This window comes from Camelus ferus, chromosome 4, assembly GCF_009834535.1.
Source record: "Camelus ferus isolate YT-003-E chromosome 4, BCGSAC_Cfer_1.0, whole genome shotgun sequence".
Lineage (NCBI taxonomy): Eukaryota > Metazoa > Chordata > Mammalia > Artiodactyla > Camelidae > Camelus > Camelus ferus.
The window spans coordinates 11,514,678-11,530,961 of NC_045699.1; the positions used below are offsets into that span (position 1 = coordinate 11,514,678).

A 16,284-nucleotide genomic window follows, 5' to 3' on the forward strand; every position below is an offset into this window, starting at 1 on the left:
TTTTTTGTTTCGTTTTGTTTTGTCGGTAGGGCTGGAGTGTAGAAACGTTAAGCAAATATCACAGAAATGCACACAGAATTGCATATTGCATCTAAGTACTACGAAGATAAAGGAAAAAGAGCCACTGGAGAATACAGTAATTAACTTCTGAAGGAGACAGATAAGGCTTCTCTAAGAAAGTGCCATTTAAACTGAGATACGGATAAGCCCAACGTAAGCAATGATGATGAGGGATTAAAAAAGGCTGAGAGCCTATCAGGCAAGTGGCAAAGTACGAACAACGTCCTGAAGTGGGGCAGAAACACAGCTCACAAGAGCAGTGGTCTCCACATTTTATTTTGATCATGTATAATTGGATAAAAATTTTGACCAGACTACAATGTTTGTTTGTTGTTTGTGTATTTATTCATAAATAGTATATATACACTGTTTTATTTATATTATGTGTATAGTACAAAAATAACAAAAATATAAACGTTTAAATGTTAACGTGAATGGTACAGGAGCCTTTCCACTCTCTCAAAAAATTAGCACTATTAATTTGTAATTTAATTCAGCACTGTTAATCAACCAATGTGACCAGATTATGCACATTTACTTTTGAAAATCATGGTTTAATGCTTTTTAATACTGCGAATAAAAGCCTTTGTTTGAAATGATAACCTGTATATATAAAAATAGGAAAAAAAATTCTTCTGTGTAGCCCAGGGAACTATATTCAATATTTTGTAATAATCTTTAAAGAAAAAGAATATTAAAACGAATATACATATGTATACACATGACTAGGACATTGTGCTGTACATCAGAAATTGAGACATTGTAACTGAATGTAGTTCAATTTAAAAAACACTCTTTGTTTGATGGCCAGCTGATTTTGATGACTAATTTTAACGGCTATTACAGTCTTAAAATGTAATAGTCCCCCAAAGGAGCAAATCTAAATAAGAAAATTACATGATTAGCTACACTTACCAAATTATGACTTGGGCTTTTCACTTACACGGTAAACCAAAGTTTTTATTAAAAATTGCCTAGCAAATTGCAATTTCTTGTCATCAGTTGTTGGGCATACTAATCAGAATGTGTCATATTTTTAAGTTTTTAAAAAATGAATCTAAAATCATTGAAATTCTTTATCAAAAAATTCTAAGAGATTATAGTACTCTGTTTCTGTAGACATCAAATGTGCACAGATAAGAACATTTATAGGTGATGTAGTCACAGAACTTTCAGCCTGCATCATGTAATGATGGAAATACTTCCACATACCCATCTTCCACAGAGCTCTATCCATAACAAGAGTTTCTTTAAAAGAAAGTATCATTATATTAACTACTATATATAAAATAGACAAACAACAAGTTTCTTCTGTATAGCACAGGGAACTATATTCAATCTTGTAGTAACCTATAATGAAAAAGAATACATGTATGTACATGTACGTACATTTATGACTGAAACGTTATGCTGTACACCAGAAACTGACACATCATTGTAAACTGACTATACTTCAATAAAAAAAAAGGAAGTATCATCTTGTGGTAGCTCATAGTGAAAAAAAGTGACAATATAAACATGTTCATGTATAACTGAAAAATTGTGCTCTACACTAGAATTTGACACAACATTGTAAAAGGAACTATTACTCAATTAAAAAAATGTTAAAAAAAAAAAGCAAGTATCATTAGCTGTTTCACTCATTAAAATATCACACTTACCTCAAATAGATTAGGTGATTTTTGTTCTAAAAAATAACTAGTAAATTTGAAATTGAAGACAGTCATATGATAGAAAAGATAAGCACTTTTTTTGAAAAGGAAAACTTAGGAATTTATGTTTAAGTACAACAATTCTTCTAAGAATTTTGCCATGTGTTAACTAGCCAAACTTTCGATATCACAGAAGATTTTGAGAGTCATGGCCCAGTTTATTTCCAACAGATTATAAACACCCTATTAAATATTGTCTTTAAAAGAAAAATTCAGTTAACTCTTAGTAAAAGAGTAAACCCATTAAAAAAAAAAAAAGAAGACAAATGAACTTAAATATAAAACAGAAACAGACTCACAGACATAGAATACAAACTTGTGGTTGCGGGGGGTAGGGGGGTGGGAAGGGACAGACTGGGAGTTTGAAATTTGTAGATACTGACAGGTATACGTAGAATAGATAAACAAGTTTATACTGTATAGTACAGGGAAGTATATACGAGATCTTGTGGTAGCTCATGGTGATAAAGAATGTGACAATGAATGGATGTATGTTCATGTATGAATGAAAAATTGTGCTCTACACTGAAAATTGACACAACATTGTAAACTGATTGTAACTCAATAAAATAAAAAAAGAATTTTTTTAAAGAGTAAATCCATTTTTAAAAGAAAGCCTGGGCTGCCTAAACTGTGGGGCTTTAAAATACTCTCTCTGAAAGTTGACAGACTAGTAAGGGTGAACCCATTTAGCAATCCAAGTTTTCAAGCACCCACTCGTCCCCAGCGAGCTCTCTCATTCCCTGTGATGGTTGCCTTTCTGACAAAGGTAGCAAGGAAGTCATTCTTATTGAAACTAGCAGTCAAGTCTACTTTTATAACTTTGTAGATGAATATTAAATCATAATATTTTCTCTAGTACCTCAATGTAAGATGATCTTCAGACCCCTTTTCATCTTTCTTTGCCTCACTTTGTAAACACCTGCTTTAGAGGAACCAAAACAAAGTCAGGGAGACTGGAGGGCAAAAAGTAAGGGAGTGAGAGACGATGTAGGGACCCTGTGGGACCTTGCAGAGCTGTTAGAGGTCATTTCATGAACAACAGGAGCTGCAGTCAACCAAATGGTGCAATTTTTAGGAAGTTGAAATGTATTTACCAGATTGTCTTTTATTCTGTGGTTGTATTATTATTAGTATTAATGTTTGGTGTTAACTTTTCAAAGAAGTTATAATCATGGCATCATTTCTAAGTTTTTATTGTAATAACATGTAACAGTTAGTGAGATCTACTCTGTCAATTTTTTAAGTGTAGATGATTGTTGACAACAGGGTAAAGTTAAATAGCAGAACTCTACAGCTGATTCATCTCACTGACTGAAACGTTATGCCCGTTGGTTAATAACTCCCCACTTTCCACCATCCTACAGCCCCTGGCAACCACCATTCTACTCTTCGATTTTATGAATTTGACTGTTTTAGATGCCTCCTATAGGTGACATCATGCCATATTTGCTTTTCAGCAACTGGCTTTTTTCACTTTGCATAACATCCTCAAGGTTCATCCATATCGTCACATGTCACAGAATTTCTTGGTCTTTTTTAAAAGCTGAGTAGTATCCCACTGTATGTATATGCCACATTTTCTCTATCCATTCACCTTTTTTTTTAAATGTGTTTGATTTCGTGAAAAGCTAACCCGTATTTTTTTCTTCCACCTCAATTGTTGTTGCTACTGTTTTAAAATTTTAATGGTCTGTGTAATCCAAATATCTGAGAACCACTGGTCTACATAGCATCTATGGTCCTTTTAGTCTCTAAAATTCTGAGATTATATGCTTGAAGAAAAAAATTGAAATCCATTGTGGAAATGAGCCAGTGCATTTTTGATATTGTTTAAGAGTCGGAAGAATAGAAATAAACTATCCTGTGTAAAATGGTTACCTATAATTAAAGATGCCACAGAGATGTGTCCCAAGGGTTGGGACTACCCACAGATTACATAGCTCTTTCTGGTCAGTTTCCTACCTCCTAGGGTATATTATTAAGTATTCTTTACCAAGTGTGCTGATAATTACTTGAAGATCTTAGAAAACCTTCAGTAGTGTAATATGCAGGCATACCTCAGAGATATTGCAGGTCATTTCTAGAACACCACAATAAAGCAAATACCACAATAGAGTCACACAATGTTTTTTGCTTCCCAATACATTTAACATTTAGGTTTTATACTATATTGTACTCTATGAAGTGTATAATTGAATTGTGTTTTTAAAATGTGCATACTTTAATTTAAAAATAATGTTATTGCTAAAAAATGCTAACCATCATCTGAGCTTTCAGCAAGTCATATTCTTTTTGCTGGTAGAGGGTCTTGCCTCAGTGTTGATGGCTGCTGACTGATCAGAGTGACGGTTGTTGAAGACTGAAGTGGCTGTGGGAATTTCTTAAAATAAGACAACAATGAAGTTTGCATCACTGATTTGACTCTTCGTTTCACGCATGGCTTCTGTGTAGCATACAATGATGTTTGATAGCATTTTACCCGTAGGAGAATTTCTTTCTAAAGTCCAGTCAATCCTCTCAAACCCTGCCACTGCTTTATCAACTAAGTTTATGTAATATTCTAAATCTTTTGTCTTTATCTCAACAATCTTCAGAGCATCCTCACCAGACTGTAGTTACCATTTCAAGAAACCACTTTCTTTGCTTATTCCTAAGCAACACCTCATCTGTTCAAGTTCTATCATGAGGCTGCAGACATTCAGTCACATTGTCAGGCTCCACTTCTAACTCTGGTTCTCACTATTTCTACCACATCTGCAGTTACTTCCTCCACTAAAGTCTCATACTCTTCAAAGTCATCCATGATAGTAGGAATCTACTTCTAAACTCCTGTTAATGTTGTTATTTTGACTTCGTCCCATCAATTACAAATGTGTTTAATGGCATCTAGAATGGTGTGTCTTTTCCAGAAGGTTTTCAATTTACTTTGCCCAGATCCATCAGAGGAATCACTATCTATGGCAGCTACAGGCTTATGAGTGCATTTCTTCAATAATAAGACTTCAAAGTCAAAATAACTCCTTGATCTATGGGCTACAGAAAGTACATTGTATTAGCAGGCAGGAAAACAACATTAATTTCACTGTACATCTCCATCAGAGCTCTTGGGTGGCTGGGTACATTGGCAACAGACAATAGTGTTTTGAAAGGAATCTTTTTTTTTTTCCTGAGCAGTAGGTCTCAATAGTGGGCTTAAAATACTCAGTAAACCGTGTTGTAAACAGATGTGCTGTCATCCAGGCTTTGTGGTTCCATTTATAGAGCACAGAAAGAGCCAATTTAACATAATTCTTAAGGACCTCGGGAGTTTCAGAACAGTAAATAAGCACTGGTTTCAACTCCAAGTCACCAGGTGCATTAGCTCCTAAAAGAGTGTCAGCCTGTCCTTAAAGCTCTGAAGCCAAGCATTGACTTCTCTTCTTTAGCTATGAGAGTCACAGGTGACATCTTCTTCCAATATAAGGCTGTTTCATCTTACATAGAAAATCTGTTGTTTAGTGTAGCCTCCATCATGAATGATCTGAGCTAGAGCTTCTGGATGACTTGCTGCAGCTTCTACATCTGCACTTGCTGCTTCATCCTGCACTCTGATGTTCTGGAGACAGCTTCTTCCCTTAAACCTCATGAACCAACCTCTGCTAGCTTCAAACTTTTCTTCTGCAGCTTCCTCACCTCTCTCAGCCCTCATAGAACTGAAGAGAGTTAAGGGCCTTGCTCTGGATTAGGCGCTGGCTTCAGGAATGTTGTGGCTGTTTTGATCTTCTATCCAGACCACTCAAACTCTCTCCATATCACCAATAAGACTGTTTTGCTTTCTTATCATTCCTGTGTTCACTGGAGGAGCACTGTTAATTTTGCTCAAGAACTTTCCCTTTGCATTCATGCCTTGGCTGACAGGAGCAGGAGGCCCAGCTTTCAGCCTGTCTTGGCTTTTGACATGGCTTCCTCACTAAGCGTAATATTTCTAGCTTTTGATTTGAAGTGACAGAGGTGCGACTCTTCCCTTCCCTTGAACACTTAGAGGCTGTTGTAGGGTTATTAAGCAACCTAACTTCAATATTGTTGTATCTCAGAGAGTGGGAGGCCCCAGGAGAGAGAAAGATGGGGCAATGGCTGGTTGGTGAAGCAGTCAGCACATACAATATTTACTGATTAATTTCACAGTTTGTGGTGCCCCAAAGCAATTACAATAGTAACATCAAAGGTCACTGATCACAGATCATCATAACAAATATAATAATACTTTAAAAGTTTGAAATAGTGCAAGGATTACCAAAATGTGACATGGAGACATGAAGTAAGCCAATGCTATTAGAAAAATGGTGCCAACAGACTTGCTAGACACAGATTTGGCACAAACGTTCAATTTGTATAAAACACAGTATCTGCAGAGCACAATAAAATGAAGCACAGTAAAACAAGGTATGCCTATAACATACTTCAGATAAACAATTGAGACATCACATACATTTTTCAAGTTTCCAAAAATTTATTATTCTATAAGTGAAAAATTCTTGAAATTGAATCAAAGCTAGATTAATTTTTTGCTTGACTATTGTCATATAGACATCACAAACTGGCAATGATTCTGTAAAATATAAATATTTATATTTTATTCTCTGGCATTGTCCATGAAAATAAATCCCAAACTTACATGAAACTTGCTTTTATAGCAGCTGATACTTGTCAACTTGTCAAAAAAAGCAAAAAAATAAATTTAAAATAAATTAAAAGCTAAACTGGTTTTGTTTCAATAAATCCATAAATATAATACTTCTTAGAATAAACTTAGATGTTTTCCTCCATCTCTCCAGCAGAAGAGATTTCATTTACACATAGCTAGAATGAGGTCTCATGCTATTCAGACCTCATTATTTTTACCAAGTTATCTGTGACATCTGCAACACATACTTATCTAAAGATATCAGAGATAATTAAAAGTAAACTTCACTTGTCAGAGAAGATATTCAGGGTATAGTGTTTCCTGATGTCATTTTTATTTTATGGAAACAAATATAGGAACCAATATGAATTGTCTTATTTTTTTTACCAGTGCTATGTTTATATTAAACTGTGACTTTCACAGGGCTTTCCACAGTTCTCATCAAAGATTTTCCACAAACTGTATTGTGACTAAAATAATAAAACTCAAATTTTTACAAGGAGCACAAATCTGTGGTGTAAATAAATTTTAAAGGATAAAGGTGTGTATTATAGTCAGGTACAGCAATCAAAGATCTGATACATCATATCTGGACAAACAACTAAAAACCCAGAGTAAGCTAATGCATCCCATTCTAAATTTCATTTTTTTAATCTACAAAAGACTAAAAAGCCTCTTGTCTCCTATCTAATTATGGACTCAGAAAACAATGTTTATTAACTTGCAGTAATAAAATACTTTAAACATATTAAATAAAAATCCCTTAAAAATATTTAGTATTTCAGAGGTAGTATTACGTGTTTGATTGGCATTGTTCATTCCTTAAAGCATACAGTTGAAAAGCTTAAATTTTGTTATGAAAAAGCTCTTGAATACTCTATGTCTTCCAATGAAGGGGAAACACAACCAAATATAAGCATCAGTTTTTAGGAAAAATACATACATTTGTTTCTTAACATCATGAATGCAACTAAATTTGAATTACCCACCCCATGAGCTATTCTCAGTGTTCTGTGTTCCATTTCACAGGAAGATGAATTATCACTCTACCAATGATTAACTCAATGTTCTCTTTTACTTAAATTTCCCTTTTAAATAGAGTATTTCAAGATTTTATAAAAATATGGCTAGGTACATGGGTATGAATAAGTATATCTATGAAAAATTATCTAATAAGCAAATCTTAAATACAGCATTTGAGGTGCTACATTTAAAAAAATTGAAATCCCCAATGGCAATGCTTTACAGTTATATGAGGTTGGGACTGGCCCTCATTAGAAGCTGTGGAAATTAAGGAACAGAATTAAATTCTACCAAGGAGAATAGACATTTAAGTGACGAGTTTTTAAATAGTTTTTATAGTCTTAATATAAAATTGATCTTTCCCTGGGATCATCGTATTTTTCCCAAATGTTTAAGGATACTCTCCATCTAGCTCTAAATAATAATAAAATTTCCCTTCCATTTGGTTATACCAATCTTTATCACGTCTCAGTACAGTATTTAAAGTACAATTGAGTGGGCAATGCTACTTGAGGACCAGAAAATTGCTTAGTGGTAAATTAAGTCTCATTCAAAGCCAAGGAAAGTTAAGCCATCAATAGATTAAATTTCCATTCTTGATAATGCAGACATTTGAACCAACAAATTTTGATGCCTATAAATATATTACTAGCAACTGTTAATTAAGTTGGACATGTAAACTATATAATTTATAATAATACAATTTTGGAATTCAATCCCCAAAGGATTGAAGGTATTTACCAACATTATATGATGCCCCCCTGGTTCTAAGAATATAAGAGCGTGTTAAGTTTGGCCCATGTTTTAAAAAATAAATCGCACTGCTCAAATGTTAACTGTCTCTTCAAAATCTAGAACATTATTTTAATTGCTAAATCTAGTGACTTCTTACCAATTTTCTTCTTTTCTAGTCTCTCTGAAGGCTCTGGCCCTGTTGATCACCTCCTCTTTCTGGAAACTCTCTTGGCTACCAGGAAGTTACTGTCTTCTATTCTTTTTTCCTCTTCGATCATTCTTTCTTACTTTCCTTTATTATCACCTTTTCTTCTTTATCCCTATTGAATTATGTTTTCCCTATTTTTCTGCCTTAAGCCTTCATTTGTGCTACTCTGTGCATTCTCTCTTGATGTGCACTAAATGCTGGCAACTTTAAGTTATAGGTAATATTTTGTAGAATATACTACCTGAAGATACTATAGGCACTTCCATTTCAATAGAACAAAATCTTGCCACATTATTTGTCCTCAACATGTCTTCTTTCTCAGAATTGGTTAAAGACATTATCAAACACCTAGCAGGTTTTTATTATCTGTCTTTTTTAGTTGATTAAAAAAAAAAATGTCTATGCTGTTTCTGTCTCAAATCCTCCCAGACAATCTTAGTCTCTGCAACCAGAGTGATTTTTCTGGAATACAAAACTGACATTGTCACACATCTACTTAAAATATTTCAATTTGTCATCAACATGTAGAAGTAATTTCTGAAACTTTTAGCATGGAGTTCAAGACTTTTCATAATGAAGTTCTACTTCTCCTTCTCTCCATTTCATTCATTCATTCATTCGTAAATTTTGTTATGTCTGTTAATCTGCTAGACCCTAAGAATATGAGATCGTAAATAATATACAGTCCTATCCCTTCTAAGTCTTTTAGTCAGGGTCCCTTACTTCCAGTCTCCACTGTACCCACACAGACTGTTCTACCTTTAAAAATGTCTTGTTTTTCCAAGTCATGCCTTTGCCAGTGAGATCTTCTCTTACTTGAGAGTCCTTGTATTTTTTTCCCATCTCAAAGTATTTAGCTCATCCTTAAAACTAACTGAAATTGAAGCATCTTTTTTTCAAGTTATAAATAATTTCTCGTACTTAATTTCCAATAGTTTTTTCTCTACACTAATTATTGTTTAATTATAATTATTTAGTATCATATGGAAGCTAACACATAATATTACTTTAATGTATAATACCTATGTGTTATAGGGATTAATAGGCCTTTGAAGTTAATAAAATTCAATCTCACATCTTGACTCTATCATTTATTATCCGTGTGTTCCACTCTTAAACTAATTACTTAGTCTGTGTGTCTCTTCCTTGGTATATGAAAAAGGCTTGATAGATCTAGTTACCTATCTTGATTTAAATGCCTACTCTATGCCTCCATCTCTACAAATTCATTTACTTCTCTAATATGTCCTTGATCATTGAAGTCTATTTAAGCACAGGGATTCTGGTATGTAGATAATGTGTACACAATCGATTCAATGTATTTTATAAAATGCATACCAATACTCATATATGATTATAACCAGGTCCCTGTCTTCCACATTGTCCACTTTTCTTTATTAAGGTGCCAATATTAATAAGAATGGTTTTGTTAAATAATTGGAAGTGTTTATAATCCAATAAAACATGTGCTTATGTAACATTTTAAGTAAAGGCTACCTGACAATAGGCAAGTCATTTAGCTATTCTGAACATCAGTGTCCTAATTTATAGAATGGGAAAGTAGTGGTATGGTCCTTTCCAATTCTGAACCCCCATTCTGATTTTTAATTCCACAATCTATAAAACTCTGTTTACAGAAGCAGTACTATAATAGTGATTACCAGAAACTGTGATAGTACTTCATAGATTTTTCAATTTGTATATGCTTTATCTATTTAACTTTAATAGTTTTATGAGATGAGCAAGTTGTCACTATTATCTTTTAAGATGAGAAAATTAATGATAATGATTAAATGACTCTGGCCTGTCAGATAGATAGTTAAAATTCATTCTTCTGTTTTCCAGTCTAGTGTTCCCTCTGCTAGTGTTAGAAGTTTCCACCAGTAGGCTCAGGATCCCTTGAAGATCTCAGAGCCCTGAATTTTAGATTTCATAAAGCTTAGTAGAAGCATTCACTCAAATTGAAGTCATGCTTATACAAGGGCCTATGAATTTTTGTTTTAACACTTTGTTCTTTTCAATCATAAAAAAATCTATCTATCCATCTATTTATCTACCATTGACATTTGCTTCATAATTTTATGACAAGTGACAAAATGCAATTTGATACGAAAGCAAAAGACCAAGCATCCAAGCCCTACACTCCCATCTCGCTGTTCTTCCTCCTCAGATAGTCTGCCTTTTATCTACATCAAGTTCCCCATGTGTAGAATAGAAAATAACAGCCAGTCAATCAATTCTTCATGATAAAATACACATCTATAAAAAGGAAATAATTCCAATTGGGCCATTAATTTCGATCCTCTAATTTTTTTTCAAGCCTTATCTTACAGTGCTTAAAGCAGTAAAGATGCTACTTTATTATGCAAATCAAGGTTCTGACAGATTCTGAAAGTGCCAAAACCAGGGAAGGAATTGCAAAGAAAGAAGCCATGGCAGGAAATGGAGCAGCCATGTACTGTTAGTTAAAGTGCAAAACGAGGCTATGTCAGAAACATGCCTTGTGGAAATGTGGATATACTCATGAACAACAGGCTTCTGAGTGGTTGTTCCACTAGTCTGTAATTCCCTTGAGTGAGAATATGCTTTTAATTTATTTTGATGTGCATTATATTCCATCATAGGACTGAGAATAGGTACCTAATAAATATTTTGGAGAAGCAGGAAGAATGAGGAATTACTCTGCTGTTTACATGTGTGAACTTGAGCAAAACAGTTAATTGTATCCATTGTAACATGATACTGTGATAGAAAAGAACAAATCAGAGAACAAATCTGACTCCACCTTAGATCTGTTCCTTTGACTTTAACCCTGTGCTCTGTTTCCCATGTTGACTCACGCTGGTTCTGTACCTTTTGTAAAAGAATGTTGCCTATAGCCTGAAATACACAGGATAGCACATTCTCAAGGCTCTGACCTTTAAGGGTATAACACTTTCCCATTCATATAAAGATAAAAATTTGCAGAATAGAAAATAGCATTTGTCTTATTGGAGGTTTACAGGAACACCATGACCTGACCTACGTGGACAAATGCAAGAACAAAGGATTCCAACACCAAGAAGATTTTGCAACAACCAATCACCCCTCTTCCATTTTTAGTATAAAAGGAGCCTGAATTCTGACTTGGGGAAAGATGGTTCTCCAGGACGTTAGTCTGCCATCTTCTCAATCTGCTGGCTTTCCAAATAAAGTTGTTATTCCTTGCCCTGACACCTCATCTCCCGATTTACTGGCCTGTCGTGCAGCAAGTAGAACAAGTTTGGACTCGGTAATAATACTAGTAATAGTTATTTCAAAGAATTATTTTAACTTTTAAATGTGCTTGGTGTTTATTTAAAACTCAGTACATGTTAATTTCCCTTTCACTAATCTTGAATGAATGAATGAATAATTGCTATTTTAGGCAGGACTTTTTTTTTTTTTTTGAGCAAATGCCCTAAAACATTTGTGTGCACAGAATATTCTGGAAATAGCAAAAATGTTTGTAATCATACAGCAAAATGGTTCAAAAGGATCACTGATGCAGGGAAATAGACTAAGGATGAGACTATGCAAATAGAGTGAGTTCATGTTTTTAAAGACCTCAGATTCCATACCCAATAATTTCAATTATTTCTTCTAAGAAATGGGAAAGTATTGTAGTTGACCAGGACCATACTTACATTTATAATTTAGAAATAGTCCTTGGGCTGCAGGTAAAACTTGGACTTAGAGAGTGTCTATGCTCATAGAAATTGAGACAAGAGATGATGAGGGCTCTAGATGGGTACAGCAGCATCAGGGATGGTACAGACTGGGTGGATGTGAAGCACATTTAGGTGCTATCTGAATAGGACTTGACAATAGATTAGATGTAGGGATTGCTGGAGAAGAAGGGTCTAAGGATACTTTTAATAGTTCTAGTTTGAAAAACCAGATGAATGAAATGCTATTGACATTCACAAAGATGGGAGCAATTTATATGACATGATGAACTTTCATTGGAGAACAATTAGGTAGAAAAATGTAACTACCATTTATTAGCAGCTAACCTGCCACAAGCATTTTCTTATTTAACCTTCATAACTGCTCCTATATGATAGATACTAGTATTTTCATTTTACATGTAAGAAAAATGAGGCTCAGAGATACTGAGTGCCTTGTTAAAATTAACTGAGGTGATCTAGAATCTGGGTACATGTCTTATTCTGAAGATTATGTCCTTAAATTATACACTACATTATGTGTCATTAAAGATTTGGCAAGTTAGCCTAATGAGGAAAAAGCAAAGCATTTGGCACTATTAAGTCTAGGGAAATAGATATATGTTAATAACAAAACCTTTTTTTTTTTAAATAGCAGAAAAAAAAGTCACTATTTCAGAGTTAGGTTGAGGTCAAAGTAATACAAGTAAAACAACTCACTAAGTCAAAGGATTGTAAAACAGAATTAGAATTAAAATTAAAGACATTGAAAAATACATCTTTGGGGAATGGTGTATAAAAATGTAAAACATGTCCTCTGGATTCACAGTCGAAGAACAGTGCTCTGTAGGAAAATGTAGGGGGAAAAGTATGGCTACTTTTGTTTTAGAAATTGTTTCATGCTATGTACATTTTGCTTAAACACATGCAAAACTTTATTGTCCTACAAGACAGCAAAGAAGAAGCTCTCATACAGATCAGTAAATAAAGAAAAAATTGCAGCAGCAAAATAAGCCAAAAGTACTATGACCAAGCAAGGCACAGAGGAAAAAATACAAATGGCCAATAAATATATGATAAACATCATACCTATAATTAATCAAAGAAGGAAAAATTAAAACAGTAAGATAACACTATTCGGTTTGCAAATGTCTGTGATATACTGTAATCTAGGGTGAGGGAAAATAGTTACTGATGGAAAATAGTTCTGTTAATCGAAAATAATAATAACAACAACAACAGTAATAATAAAATCTCTGGGAATTTCCTCTCTGGCAGGTACTATCATGATTATTTCACTTTTTTTATCTGTCAAATCTTCAGAGAGATCATATGAAGTAGTTTTATGAATCCCATTGTATAGATAAGAAAAGTGAGCTGCAAAGAATCAGCCTCTGGTCCCACAGGCTGATTGCCTCCAGAGCCCACATTCTGCTGTTACAGGGAAGAACAAATCTGACTCTGTCTTAGATCTGTTCCTTTGGCTCTAACCTCATGCTCTGCTTCCAGTGCTTAGTCATGCTGGTTCTGCACCTTTTGTAAAAGCATGTTGCCTCTAGCCTGAAATACACAGGATAGCCCATTCTTAAGGCTCTAACCTTTAAAGGCGTAACACTTTCCCATTCATATAAAGATTAAATTAAAAAGTTGCAGCAGAATAGAAAATAACATTTGTCTCATTGGAGGTTTACAGGAACATCATGACCTGACCTACGTGGACAGCTGCAAGCACAAAGGATTCTGACACCAAGAAGTTTGCAACAAGCAACCACACCCCTCTCCTTTTTAGGATAAAAGGAGCTTGAATTCTGACTTGGGGAAGATGGTTCCCTAGGACATTAGTCTCCAATCTTCTCGGTCTGCTGGCTTTCCAAATAAAGTCATTACTCTCTGCACCAACACCTCATCTCCTGATTTATTAGCCTGCCGTGTGGTAAGCAGAAAGAGTTTGGACTCAGTAACACTACTACCTTTCTCCAGAAAGGCACCTTCTATCTGGTGGGTACTTAAATAATTAGTTTAACGTGCAAACCCTCTGATCGCGGCAATTCAAGGGTTTCTCTTAAAGTGACTAAAGCTATGACAAAAATTCTGTACAAGGTTAAACACTGTAGTCTATATAATTATATATAATAGTAAGAAATCAGAAACAACCTAGTGTCCAGCAACTAAGAATTAATGATTATATATCAATACTGTGGGTGTAATCTGTATTATTATACTTTAAAGATAATTTGATTACATGAGGGACAACTATAGTACGTTTAATTAGTAAGCAAGTTGCAGAAGAGTCTATACTGTATAATTATAATCTTCATAAACACAAACCTATATAAACATACACACATCTGTGAAATATTACAAAGTTTATTCATGGAAATGTTAACACGTTTATCCCTTAGTGGTTAAGATACGGGTGATACTTCATTGCATGTCTGTCTATTCTAACTTTCCATAGTGAGTATGCTAATTAGTCTCTGTCAAACTCACAAGCACAACACACACAACTCTTCAGGACACATGAGAAATAGTTGAGCAAGTCCAGCAGAAACTGGACTGGAGGACAAAAGCAGCATAGCTCAGTCAACTGGGTGAAATTTGCATCTTTTATCAAACATCTGAAATGTTACTCAAGGACACAGACAGCTTCCTATAAGTTGCACAGAAAGGAGTAAACAATAGGCTACTTTCCTCATTCCCTGCTGACGGATCTGCTCACACTTGCTTTTATGGCTTCTGAGTTTAATCCCTGTTGTGTCCTAAATGATGTCAGTTTCACAGCTTCCTGTGGTAGATAGATTGTTCTAAAAACCCACAGTCTTAATAGTCAAAGAAGCCTTTCCTGATTATCCATTCTAAATGTTCTCACTCAATTTCCTCCTAGTCAGTCTTCCTTGCATCTTGGTGATTATCGATTGTTCCTAATGTCTGCAGACTGACTCATTCTTTGAGGTTTTTATGGCAGCAGCCTGTATTGAGATATTTTTTTCATAGTATAACTCATTGGTGTCCTCATCACCTTAGTTTGACTTCCTTATATTTTCTACAATTGGTTTGTATTTACGTGCTTTTCCAGAGGGCTTAAAGCTCTCATTCCTGGTTCAGATGATTAAAAACGTCTTTTCAGAATATGTGACAGTGTATGATATACAGACTGATAACTTTCTGGTCCAGAGAAAATTTACCCAAAATATGAACACACTAAATGAGCCTTCACTTTGTTTAGTAAGTAGAAATATGGGCAATTTGTTTTCCATGGGTGATTAGGATGCTTTACTGTGAAGCTTACTGACCTTTTAAGCTGATGTTCTGCCAGCCAGTGTGACATTCTGCCCAAGTCTATGATCCGTGAGATTTTCCCCATAGATAGTTGTTAGGAATAGTGTGCTGATGGCACTCAGGGATTGTTTTTGACTGTTTTGCCAGACTGTTTTTGAAATCGGCCTTACTAGGGAATACAGCACAGACTCTGGAAGCAGGCGAGCCTGGGTGTAAGGCCAAATCAACTACTTACTGGCTCTGTGACCATAGGCACGGGTCTTATAGACTTCAAACCTTTGTTTCTTTATAAGAAGATACTCATATTTACCTTAGAGTGTTTCTGTGAAGATTAAACACAATAATAAAGTATTTTCACTCAGAAAATGCTCCATGAATTTTTTTAATGAATTAAGCCAGTAATTAATTTTTATTCTTCTCAAGGCTATAATGATAGCCCTTAAGCATGGACTGAGATCTTGCTGATAAATGGTCCAGTAATACTCAGTTTCTTTGTATGCTTTCCATGGATTGAAATGTTTATTTAAATCCAAATGAATCGTATTTCTCAACGAGAAGTGATATGAACACATCATTTGTTTTAGCATTGATATGGCAATAATTGCTCTCCAAGAATCCTTACTGAGAAAATGAACCCTTATAAACAAAAATGGAAGTATAACCAAGGACTCAGTTATCCATCTAAATTAGTAAGCATATGTCACAAGTGTACAGACTTGTCACTTGGTACTCTAACCTGCCCCTTAACAAGATGCATCTGTTTGCTTTCTCAATGCTATTATTACTAATGTTAAGTTGTACAAAGTATTTATCTTAACAGTGTTCCTTCACCTTCCCTAGACTTGGTTGTTTTAGATCATAGTTGGCAACTTAGTGACTTTTATAATACGGTCTGCTGGTTACACTCACAGTCTT

General features: G+C 34.6%; 1 pseudogene; it reads right to left on the minus strand.

The window, feature by feature from the left end:
• Positions 1–4,029: 4,029 nt before the first annotated feature.
• On the minus strand, positions 4,030–8,742 carry LOC116663351 (annotated as a pseudogene).
• Positions 8,743–16,284: the final 7,542 nt, after the last annotated feature.